Raw genomic sequence first — 11718 nt, 5'->3', positions numbered from 1 at the left:
CTCCAGTCACTGTGGAGGCGTCCTTGTGAGGCAGCTGGAGTGGTGAAGGGTGTGGACTCTGGGGCCACACCGCCTGGGTTCTCTTCCTGGTTCCACCCTTTTACTAACCGTGTGACCTTGGCCCACTTCCCTAGCTACTTGGTGCCTCAGCTTGCTCATCTGTTAAATGAGAATAGTAGGGCCCATGAAATAGCTCGCTCAGAGAGTGCGCTGCTTTGCCATGTGACAGATCCAGGTTCAAACCCAGCCCTTACCACGTTGAAGGAAGTTTCAGTGCTGTGGTGTCTCTCTATCTCATTCTCTCTCTCACCCCTGTCAGGACCCAGAGAGAGAGGGAAGAGGAGGAAACAAGGACATTCAGCAGTAGTAATAGTAACAGGTGTCGGTGTGACTGAGGAAGAGAAGGGTGGCCAGTTAAGCACATAGTACTAAAGTGCAGGGACTTGAACAAAGATCCACGTTGGAACCCCAGATCCCCACCTGCAGGGGGGATGCTTCACAAGCATATTTTTCTCTCTCCCTCTCTATCTCTCCCTCCTCTCTCAATTTCTCTCTGTTCTATTCAATAAAGTGGGAAAAAATGGCCTCCAGGAGTAGTGGATTTGCAGTGCTGGCACCAAGCCCCAGCAATAACCCTGGAGGCAAAAGAGGAGGAGGAGGAGGAAGTAGGACCATAGGAAAAAATTGACAAGTATCTATAAATATAGACAGATAGTCATAGAAACAATAGTCACCCCACATCTGTGACCTTGGAAGAACCACTGTAGTTTCCAGTGGAGGCAGTGAGGATATAGAACTCTGGTGATAGGAACAGTGTGGGATTATACCCCTGTTTTCCCATAACTTGGTAATCAATATTAAATCCCTACTTAAAGAAGAGAATGGTAGCAGCCTCATTCTCTTCGCGTTACCGTGCACTCGTTACGATCTGTTGCATCGTCTCCATGCACTAACGTTGACCATCAGGAGTCCCGAGTGCACGTCAGGAATGGCCTTTATGGGAAGTCCCTGGAAAGCTCTCCTCCCACTTCCTCTCAGGCTGTCGACACCAAACCTCATGGCTTGGATGCCAGGTGGGATTTGTGTCTGTGTCTGATGCCCAGGGAAGGGAAGTCCCACAGCCAAGGAGTGTGAGTCAACGGATTGTGGAAAATTGAGCTGAGGAACTAGGGGCTTGTGTAGGGGATGATGGATCTTATTTCAAAGTGTTTCTCAGCTCAGAGAAGATGTCCCAAGAGACCCTGCACTCCATAAAGGGTTTAGAGCTCCTTCTTCCTCCAACTCCTGTCCCAGGTACACTGTTGCCTGACTGCTCAAGAACGATTAGTTATCTAGAAGACAGAAAGGGAGAAGAGTCTAACACTCTCAGAATAACATGGAGAAATGAAATTTCAACAACAGTTGGTGTGCTGGGTTAGGTTTTTGAATAAATGAAAGGATAACCAGTATTTCTAGCTTAGGAACAGTTGTTCTCTGCCCTTCATTTAGTTTTGTCTTGTGATTTTTTGCCACAAAGGAGATCCTCCTGTTTGTTTTGTTTTGTTTAAGTCTGGCATTGCTGTGTACTGTGACACATTAAAGATGAAAGTTTGTGCTCATGGAAACTAATGGTACTGGGAAATAGAAACATAATCCTCTATTAAAACTGCATGAGACTGGCAGTGTCCCCTAAAGAAAGCTTTTTAAAATAAACTAATCCTGCAATTTGTAGAAGCCAAGAGAGCTTGCTCTTGCTTGGTGAATTATAGCCTCATCTCAGGGGGCTTCATATCTTCATATCTTCACACACACACACATACATACACATCATCATCATCATCATCAAAGCTGTCGTCATCATCATCTTCATCATCACCAAACATGTCTCAGGGACATGCCCAGTGACTTTCCTTGCCAGCGTCAGGGTTTTCACAGGGCCACACAGGCAGATCAACCTTCCATTCTGCTTTAAGCATTAACTCACATTCCTGATCCAGTATGTATTGGGTGCGACTATACATGTGAAATGCACAGAGAAATACATGTGAAATGCACAGAGAACCAGTGGCTGTGGAGGGTGCAGGGGTGCTGTCTAGCAATCAGGACACTCTATGATAAACTGTAGTTTATCACCAACGTGTCACAGAACCTCACCCCTCCAGAGCCCTACCCACTAGGGAAAGATAGAAACAATGCCCATATCCAAAGGAAAAGCAATTACAGAAGCCAGACCTTCCGATTTTTGGTCCATTCTCCCAGAGGGATAAAGCATAGGAAAGCTTCCAGTGGAGGAGTTGGGACACGGAACTCTGGTGGTGGGAACCATATGGAATTGTACCCCTGCTATCTTACAATCTTGTAAGATATCATTAAATCACCAATAAAAAAATTTTCAAAAAAAAAAAAAAAAAGAATCAGTCAGGAGGCACAACAGAAGCACAAGATCTATCCAAACAGGAAAGCGACAATTTTGGACTCAATATAGTTGTAAATATTGAAGCCAGAATCAACTAGAAAAACAGAAAGACAGCTCAGGCCAGAGAAAGGCACAAGGAGTTCTCATAATAGTTGGCGAGAGAGCTTCTGCTTCCCACATTCACACCACTTGTACTGGTGTGAATGTGCTGGTTTTAACTTATCCTAACAGTTCATGGCCTCCAGCCACCCTCTCCCAAGGTAGCTTCTTGGCAACTCAGGTCTCTGATCTAATTTTATCTTTGAGAAATTTGGATTTGGAAGAAAATGTGCAAAAGCATTGCTTGGAAGAAGGAAACTGGAGTAAGTCAGTAACTGCAGGCCTCCAGAGAGCAGGCAAAAAAAAAGGAGAGACTTGGGGAGGAGGGAGAGCCCATGTGGGCAAAACCCACAAAAGGCCACCTGGTGTGCGTAACAGCATTTTAGACCATCATCAACTACTGCATTTACCCAGCCCTAGAGAAGGTGGCAAGACTCTGGAATGTCAGATCAAGTCTTGCCTTCAGAGCATCAAGGACTAACTAGTGTGATTGATCTGGGCAGGAACTGACACACATTTCTTGGAATGACACTCCGAGGGCCATTAAAACAGTGCGGTTGCAGGGAGCTTCTCCGAATGTCAGAGCTGTATGCCCAGAGTGTCAGCATGTCCATGCAAAGGGGTGTTTACAGCTGTTCTAAAGGTGCACAGGAACAGGTGTTATAGCAAAACTCTGACTCAGGTCTGAAAGGTGGGCAGAAGAGGAGACAGTACATAATTAATATGCAAATCAGCCCTCCCTCCTGAGCTAGCTGAATGCCAGTTTTCACCTCTCCTTTATGGTATCAGGCTGCTTATCTTCTGTTGATGCTTGGGGGTTTCTCCTCAATTATCTATTACCAGCACAAGTTTACCTACAGTCTTGATGTGATCTTAGTCAAAACCCCAGCAGAATATTTTTTACATATTCTTCTTTTAAGTATTTATTTATTTATTTATTTATTAGATAGAGACAGAGAGAAACTGAGACAGGAGGGGGAGATAGAGAAGAAAGAGACACAGAGACACTTACAGTCCTGCTTCACAACTCGTGAAGTTTTCCCCCTGCAAGCAGGGACCAGGGGCTTGAACCTGGGTCCTTGAGCACTGTAATGTGTGTGCTTAACCAGATGTGCCACCACCTGGCCCCCAACCCCTGCAGAATTAAACAAAATCTCTGCTTTATGAAAGATACTTCCAAGAGATTAAGATAGACCACAGACATGTATCATTCTGAGAAATCATTTGCAATGGTATATCTAATTAAAGACTTGTTCAATATATGCAAAGAACTCTTCAGGTTCATCCATACAGAAGCAAAGAACACCTTTTTCCCCCAGAACATTGCTCAGTTCTGGCACATGGTGGTACAGAGGGTTGAAGCTGGAATCTTGGAGCCTCAGACATGAGGGTCTTTTTTGTATAACTGTTAAGCTACTTCCCTAACTCCAACACAATTTTTTAAATTGCACAGAAGATCAGAACAGGCTGGAAATTCTCGTCCTCTAATTAATGGTACAATGCCCTATAGCTCACCCTCCCTACCCAAGGGCTGAGAACCACCTTTCATCTAATTATCATAAACTCAGGACAAGCCTGAGAGGAGCTGGTTGCAAAGAACAAAACACGTTCCTTTCACCCAGTCACTTGGGGAATTACAAAATCACAAGTTTCTTTCAGTGTGGAGAGGGCTGGGTTCAAACTTGGGTCTCGGATGTGGCAAAGCTCCCTAGCCATGTGAGCTATTTTGCCAGTCCCTATAAGACCTATAGTTTGAATGTTTATGTAAGTCTTTCAGGTATCTTTAACTCATCTCTTGCATGTGGTGTAAAAGACAGTCAAGGTTCATTTTTCCCCAGCAGATGTCCAGTTGTCCCAGCGTGGCCTACTAGGCAGACACGTCTCTCCTCCTGTAGGTGCACTGACGGCCAGTGGGGTCATGTTCAGAGCTCCCCACTCACTTCCCTTCAGGCATTTGTTCAGCCTTGCTGACTGGGGACTTACAGTAAGTTTGATGTTCAGGAAGTACTCAGACTCCCAACTTCACTTTCTTTTATGAATATCTCCATAAATCATTTCTATATAGATTTTAAACTGAGAATATTAACTCCTATAAAAAGCCTACTAGGAGTGAAAAAAAAAAAAAAACAGTCTGCAAAGATTTTTCTTTACAACCACAACAATTTTTAGAACCGTTTTAAGTTTATATGGGGACTGAAGAGGAAGTAGAGTCACCCCTACACTGTCTTCCCACCACACCCCCACCCACACACCGTCCCCCTGTTATTAGCACCTTACATCACTGCAATGTAGCTATTAAAACTGCAGGGCCAATGTCAATACACTGTAATTAACTACGGGCCACAGTTTACATTAGGCTTCCCTCTTTGTGTCATAAAACTCCACAAGTCTTGACAAAAGCACTTGTCATTTATCGGCTAGTAGCGTCTGGTAAAGTAGTTCCATCGCCCGAAAAATACTCTCTCCTGTTCTCTGTTCTTCCTACCCCATCCCAACTCAAGGAATCATTGATTTTGCTATCTTGTTAGTTCTTCCTTTTCCTGAATGCCTCATAATAGCAATTATCTGGTGGTCCAGGAGATGGCACAGTGACTTTATCCGTTGGACCTGAGTTCAATCCCCAGTAACATATGGACCAGAGTGATGTCTGATTCTTTCTCTCCTCCTATCTTTCTCATGAACAAATAAATAAAATCTTTTCTTAAAGTAGTAATTATTCAATACTTTTTCAGAATTAGTTCTTTCACTTAGTGTAAGTTAAGGCTCTCCAGGTCTCCTGTGATTCAGTCTTTTTGATTAAAATTGCACTGTATGAATGGACCACATTTTCTTCATTTTTTCCTGTTGAAGGACATCCTGATTGCTTCCAAATCTTCCAGATTTTTGGCATTTATAAATCTAGCTACTGGGAGTAGGTTTTTGTGCATATATAAGTTTTCAACTCACTTGGAAGATTACACTATGCCTTGCCTTCTGTAATTTAGTTAGGGTAAGGACAAATTTGTTTTAAGAAAATTCTTTTTGGAGAGAAAAGTCCATGTTAAACATAATCCCTTGATAGGTTTTAATTATTTTTATTATCTTTGTTTATTGCATAGAGGCAGCCAGAAATTGAGAGGGAAGGGGAGATAGAGAGGGAGAGAGACAGACACCTGCAGCCCTGCTTCACCACTTGTGAAGCTTTCCCTCTGCAAGTGGGGACTGGGGGCTTAAAGCTGGGTCTTTCTTGATCAATTTTTGTGACTGTGGATTCCTTTAAGAATGGGGTTGCCAGGAAAATAGTTCAGCTGGTAGAGTTCAGGACTTGCACACCTAAGGTTCCCTGGTCAACTCCCAGCAACTTTATGTGCACCCAAGTGGTGCTCAGGCTTCTCTCTCCTTGTCTTCTTTCTGTGAAACTCTCCTCCCTCTCTCTGGGCCTCTCTCTTTCCCTCTCTCTGGCTAAAATGAAATAAATAAAGTAAATCTTTACAAATCAGCCACTCAGTAGGTATGGGATTTGAACTGGTGTCGTGTGGCTCTGTAAGCACAGGAAGTCAGCTCTTGATTGACTACTGAGTCACAGAGCAGGATCTCATCATTCCAGTCACATGCTCTACACTGTCAGAGAGTGGTTTGAGGGTTGAATGGGGACTTCTGAGTTTCAGGCATGCAAAATCCTGTGTGCTAACATTGAAATGTCTCTTGTACCCAAAAATCAGTCTTAAGAAAATAAAAGTAAAGCTTAAATTGGGTAATTATGTATATACAGAGAAACTTATGGATATGTAGAGACGTGTACAGAGGTAAGCACTGGTAAACCATTTGGCAAAAAAATTCATATCCAGGCTCTTCCAAGTAATGATAAAATGACAAGCAGCATAAGAAACATATAGCTAGGAAGGCCCCCGCGGGAGCTGTGCTTGGACTTTTTTCATAGTGGAACCCACTTGCCCTCACCCTGTCCATCCATTGCTGGGTTGACAGCTGGTTCTTTCTTGAGTCATAGCACTATTCCCAGAATCCACTACCCTGAACCCAGGGACCCAACTGAGCTTTCAGAGTGGCCTATGAATGGGGCCAGATCACTGCTCTTCATCTTCCAGTCTGAAATGAGGTTCGGGCTGGTGAGGTGGCTCAGTGGGAGAGTCTGTGCCATGAATTTATGAGACTCTAGGTTCAATCCCCAGCACCACAAGAAACAGACAACACAAGTAGAACACAAGTGCTTTGGTTTGGTGTCTCTCTCTCTCTCTTTCTGTGTGTGTGTGTGTGTATGTCTTTCTCACTGTCATTCTCCTTCATAGACAAAAAAAAAAGTATAAACATTGGACCAGGGAGGTAGTTAGCTTAGTGGTAGAGTGCAAGTCTTACATACTTGAGGTCATGGGTTCAATTTCCAACCCCACATAAAAATCATTGAAATGATGTGTTTGGGTCACTGGTGTTGAAGAATACTTTCTGCTTTGACCCTCAGTAACCCCATGCTTGCTGTCTTACACAATGACAGGATGGAGGTGGGGTTATCTTATCATCAGTTATAATATTTCCACTTCGGGGCTGTGCATCCTGCCTGCTCAAATGGTTTACTTAACTTAGCTCCTAGAATAAAGCTTTGCCCAGATTCTGAATTGAATTGCATGACCTAATAATAACAAAAATAGCTACCCCAATAAAAAGTACTTGCTGACCTTGTATCAACTCTGAATGCCACATGAAACAATATTTTAGGGAAGGAAGTGGATAGAGACAGAAAGAAATCAAGAGGGAAAGGGGAGAAAGAGAGGAAGAAAGAAAGATGGACACTTGAAGTGCGTGAACCTTCTGGACTGCAGGTGGAAAGGGAAATTTTCACATTGTAACATGTGCGCTCTGTCAGGTACACCACCCGGCCTGCTGTCATTTTATGGATTGGAAAAGCAAAATTCAGAGAGATAATATTATTTGCCCATAGTCACAAAGCAGATGCTGACAGGACCAGCCTTCAAAGTCAGATTTTCCTTCCCTTTTGTTTTTTTTTAAGTCTTTTAAAAAATCTTTTATTTATCTATTTACTACTGAGTACAGAGAAATTGAGAGGGAAGAAGAGATTGAGAAGGGAGAGACAGAGAGACACCTGCAGTCCTGCTTCACCACTTGTGAAGCTTTTCCCCAGCAGGTAGAGGCCAGGGGGTTTGAACCTGGGTCTTTGCGCACTGTAATGTGTGCGCTTCATCAGGTGTGCCCCCCCAAAAAGCCAGATATTTTAATCTAATGTATAGCCCTCAGGTGCTGGGTGCTTTGGCCATGACTGGCATAGGAGGTTCCCAGTAAAGAGCCATTTTTCACTGGTTTCTTCTAGGTGTACAAGACACACTGTATAGGCACAGAGAATTCTCCAATCTTCCAGGACTGGATTAGCGACAATTGGATGCTTGTTATCACTGACTTGACAGCTACTTAGCACTTAGCCATGAAAACAGCAAGCAGCTGTGCTCAGTGGCTGCCAGATGGCCAACACATTAAAATGAGTTGCCATGATTCAGTACTTGACCTACAGTCAAGTTTTTAAAAACCTCATTTTTTAAAACAATTCCATTATAACCGTTTGTCTCAATTCCTCTGAAGGGGCCCAAAACAATGGTAATATATAGTAAGTGTTTGCCTCACATGCTTTAACTTAGTGTGTATGGTCCTCTGTTAAAAAAAAAAAAATGCTTCCAAATATTAGGTCAGCAATTCAGGGGCAGGCCAGGAGGATTAACATTCCCGGGGAAGAGATGGGAGACAAAGACAGTAACCTTTCGCTGGCTTCCATGAAGAAGACAAAGAGGGAAAGAAGAGGACAGTGACACCCCATAAATCTTTCCTTATTTGTTGGCTGCCCCGGTAGATTGAGTTTACTGTCTTTTTCTACAGGCTATGGACAGGAACACCTACCTCTTATGGGGTGGCGAAAATTAAATGACAAATGGGGTTCTGTTTACAGCACAGGCATCAGGTGGAACCACTTTCCCTTCCGAGGTCTAGAGAAGATGATCTCAGATTCCTTCCCGGCCAATGTTAATACAGGATTCCCACCAAGTCCCAGGTTTCAAATCGCTCATTCTACTCTACTATTCCTTTCTCTATTACGTCTTTTTTTATATATATAATTGGGGGGGGGGGATGGTTTACAGTAAATAATGTTGTTGGTCCATGTGTAAAATTTCTGTTTTCTGCAAATCACTCTCACACCCAGCCTAGGTCCTCTTCCACCATCAGGCACTAGGACCTGAACCCCCCACCCGAGAAATTCCTTTACTTTGGTGCAATACACCAAACCCAGTCCAAGTTCTACTTTGTGATTCCCCTTTCTGCCCCTATTTCTTAGCTTCTGTCCATGAGTGAGACCATCCCCTTCTCTTTCTGGCAGGTATCATTTAACATGATTCCTTCAAGCTCCATTGAAGACGAGATGAAGAATATGACTTCATCATTCTTTTTTTGTGCCATTATTTATTTTATTTTATTTTACTTTATTTTTTTCTTACCAGAGCACTACTCAGCCCTGGCTTATGGTGGTGCAGGGCATTCAACCTGGGACTTTGGAGCCTCAGGCCTGAGAGTCTCTTAGCATAACCACTGTGCTATCTATCCCCACCCCCATTATTTATTTGTTTAATATTTTATTTACTTACTTAGAGGATAGAGACAAAGAAATGCAGAGGAAGATGGGATGTAGAGAGGGAGAGAGGAAGAGAGACAAGTGTGGCATTGCTTTACTACTAGTAAAGCTTTCCCCTTGCAGGTGAGGACTGGGGCTTAATTCCTTGGCACTGTGTCCATGTGCTCGACCGGGAATGCCATCACCTGGCCCCTGCACAGGTGTCTTTAAGTCAGCATCATCTTTACCAAGAGCAGTTCTACTCCCATGGAGACCTGTCCATCAGCAGCTTTCCTCCACCCACTACTTCTCAGCCAATGTCAACTCTATGAGACGTTCTACCCAGTGATGAGACACCTGCCAGGGCCACAGCACCATGCCTTCAAGGAGCTAGAGGGACTGTTTATTCCTGTACTCCACTTTTTATTCTGTTTCTAGCTGAATTAATTCCTTTGTAAATTGGAATTCATTGTGTATTGTAAAATGTGCTAATAAAAAGGCCCAGGTCCTAAAGGAAGCACTCCATTATTTTTTCCTCTTCCTACAGGGGTGCCCATGTCGGGAAATTGTGAGAATGTGGTTGAGCTTGGCAGGGCTTAAACCTGAGGGGTGTGTCAATCCTGTTAGTCTCTCTCTCTCTACTGAGAGGTTGAGGAAGGAGGGACAGTAGTAACCCCAAAGGTGTGCCTCATCCTATCAGACTCCCTGCCTCACAAAGCTCCCCACATTCCTGATACTATGGCCATTAGATAAAAAGAAAAGGGGAGATGCTGGACATTAAGGCAGCCCCACTGCTCCATCCTCCATTGCTGACACTATGGCCTATTTACATAATCATTGTTTTGCCTGAAAGATTACCCACCCATTCCTTTGATCAATCTTCTTTCTACCTCGAGACCCGCCCTGCCTGCAAGGTACATTAATCCCACCAGTTAAAATCCTAGCAACTTTTGCTAAGGAAGCTTTCTACCTTCCCACTCTTTCTTTTCTCCACCTCTTTTCCCAACCATCTCCATTTCCGACTTGCCACTTGTGGTTTTACCCTATAAATCCCACTTCTGTTCCTGGTTTCACTCTCTTTTCTCTCCCGAGTCCCGACCTGGAGAAGGGCTGGTGTGCAGAGTGGGAGGCGGCCATTGCAGTTTGGTGCCACGTGGCCTAACCCGCTGTGCTCACACCCAACTCTGGGGCTCCCACATCAATAAAGAATTGTCCACAGAAGAGATCCAAAAGGCCAAGAAACACATGAAAAAATGCTCCAAGTCTCTGATTGTCAGAGAAAGGCAAATCAAGACAACAACGAGATACCACTTCACTCCTGTGAGAATGTCATACATCAGAAAAGGTAACAGCAGCAAATGCTGGAGAGGGTGTGGGGTCAAAGGAACCCTCCTGCACTGCTGGTGGGAATGTCAATGGGTCCAACCTCTGTGGAGAACAGTCTGGAGAACTCTCAGAAGGCTAGAAATGGACCTACCCTATGACCCTGCAATTCCCCTCCTGGGGATATATCCTAAGGAACCCAACACATCCATCCAAAAAGATCTGTGTACACATATGTTCTTGGCAGCACAATTTGTAATAGCCAAAACCTGGAAGCAACCTAGGTGTCCAACAACAGATGAGTGGCTGAGCAAGTTGTGGTATATATACACAATGGAATACTACTCAGCTGTAAAAAATGGTGACTTCACCGTTTTCAGCCGATCTTGGATGGACCTTGAAAAAATCATGTTGAGTGAAATAAGTCAGAAACAGAAGGGTGAATATGGGATGATCTCACTTTCAGGCCAAAGTTGAAAAACAAGGTCAGAAAAGAAAACAGAAGTAGAACCTGAAATAGAATTGGCATATCGCACCAAAGTAAAAGACTCTGGGGTGGGTGTGTGGGTGGGGAGAATACAGGTTCAAGAAGGATTCAGAGGACCTAGTGGGGGTTGTATTGTTATATGGGAAACTGGGGAATGTTATGCATGTACAAACTATTGTATTTACTGTTGAATGTAAAACATTAATTCCCTAATATAAAAAAAAAAATCAGTCAAAAAAAAAAAAAAGAATTGTATTACCATGCCGCCACGAGTTCCTGGTCTCTTTCCTGTAACACAAACCCATTTAGTGGGGTTACCTCCAGGCTTCTCTCAGAGCACATAACTCACGTTTCTTTGGATACATTTTTGGTACCCTGCATCACCAGCTCTGGTGACAATGTATTAAGAAACACCTGCAGCCCTGCTCCACTGCTCATAACATTTCCCCCCTGCAGGTTGTGACCAGAAGCTCAAACCTTCTTATGACTCCTTGCTCATGATAACATGGGTGCTCAACTCAGTGTGCCTCTAGCTGCCCCCTCCCCTGAGAGTCCTGCTGGAACACTGCCCACACCCCACCCATCCCTAACTGGCCTACAGTTGAGCAAATTTGTAAAGAGCCTTGTCACTCAGATCACCAAGTCCAATGTCAGGCTTTCCCAGGCAGAGACTTGTTAACCTTTTTCTAAGGTGTCAGGAGCTTGAACCTCTAGATTCAAGGAGCTACAGTAAAGCCTCTTGCTAGACTCACTAGACAAGGGAGAAACTACTCTGCTCACAGCACCTGCCCATTTCCCTCTAGAATGTGC

This window comes from Erinaceus europaeus, chromosome 8 (genome assembly GCF_950295315.1).
Source record: "Erinaceus europaeus chromosome 8, mEriEur2.1, whole genome shotgun sequence".
In the NCBI taxonomy this organism is placed as follows: domain Eukaryota; kingdom Metazoa; phylum Chordata; class Mammalia; order Eulipotyphla; family Erinaceidae; genus Erinaceus; species Erinaceus europaeus.
Note: the sequence above shows the minus strand (reverse complement) of the source record.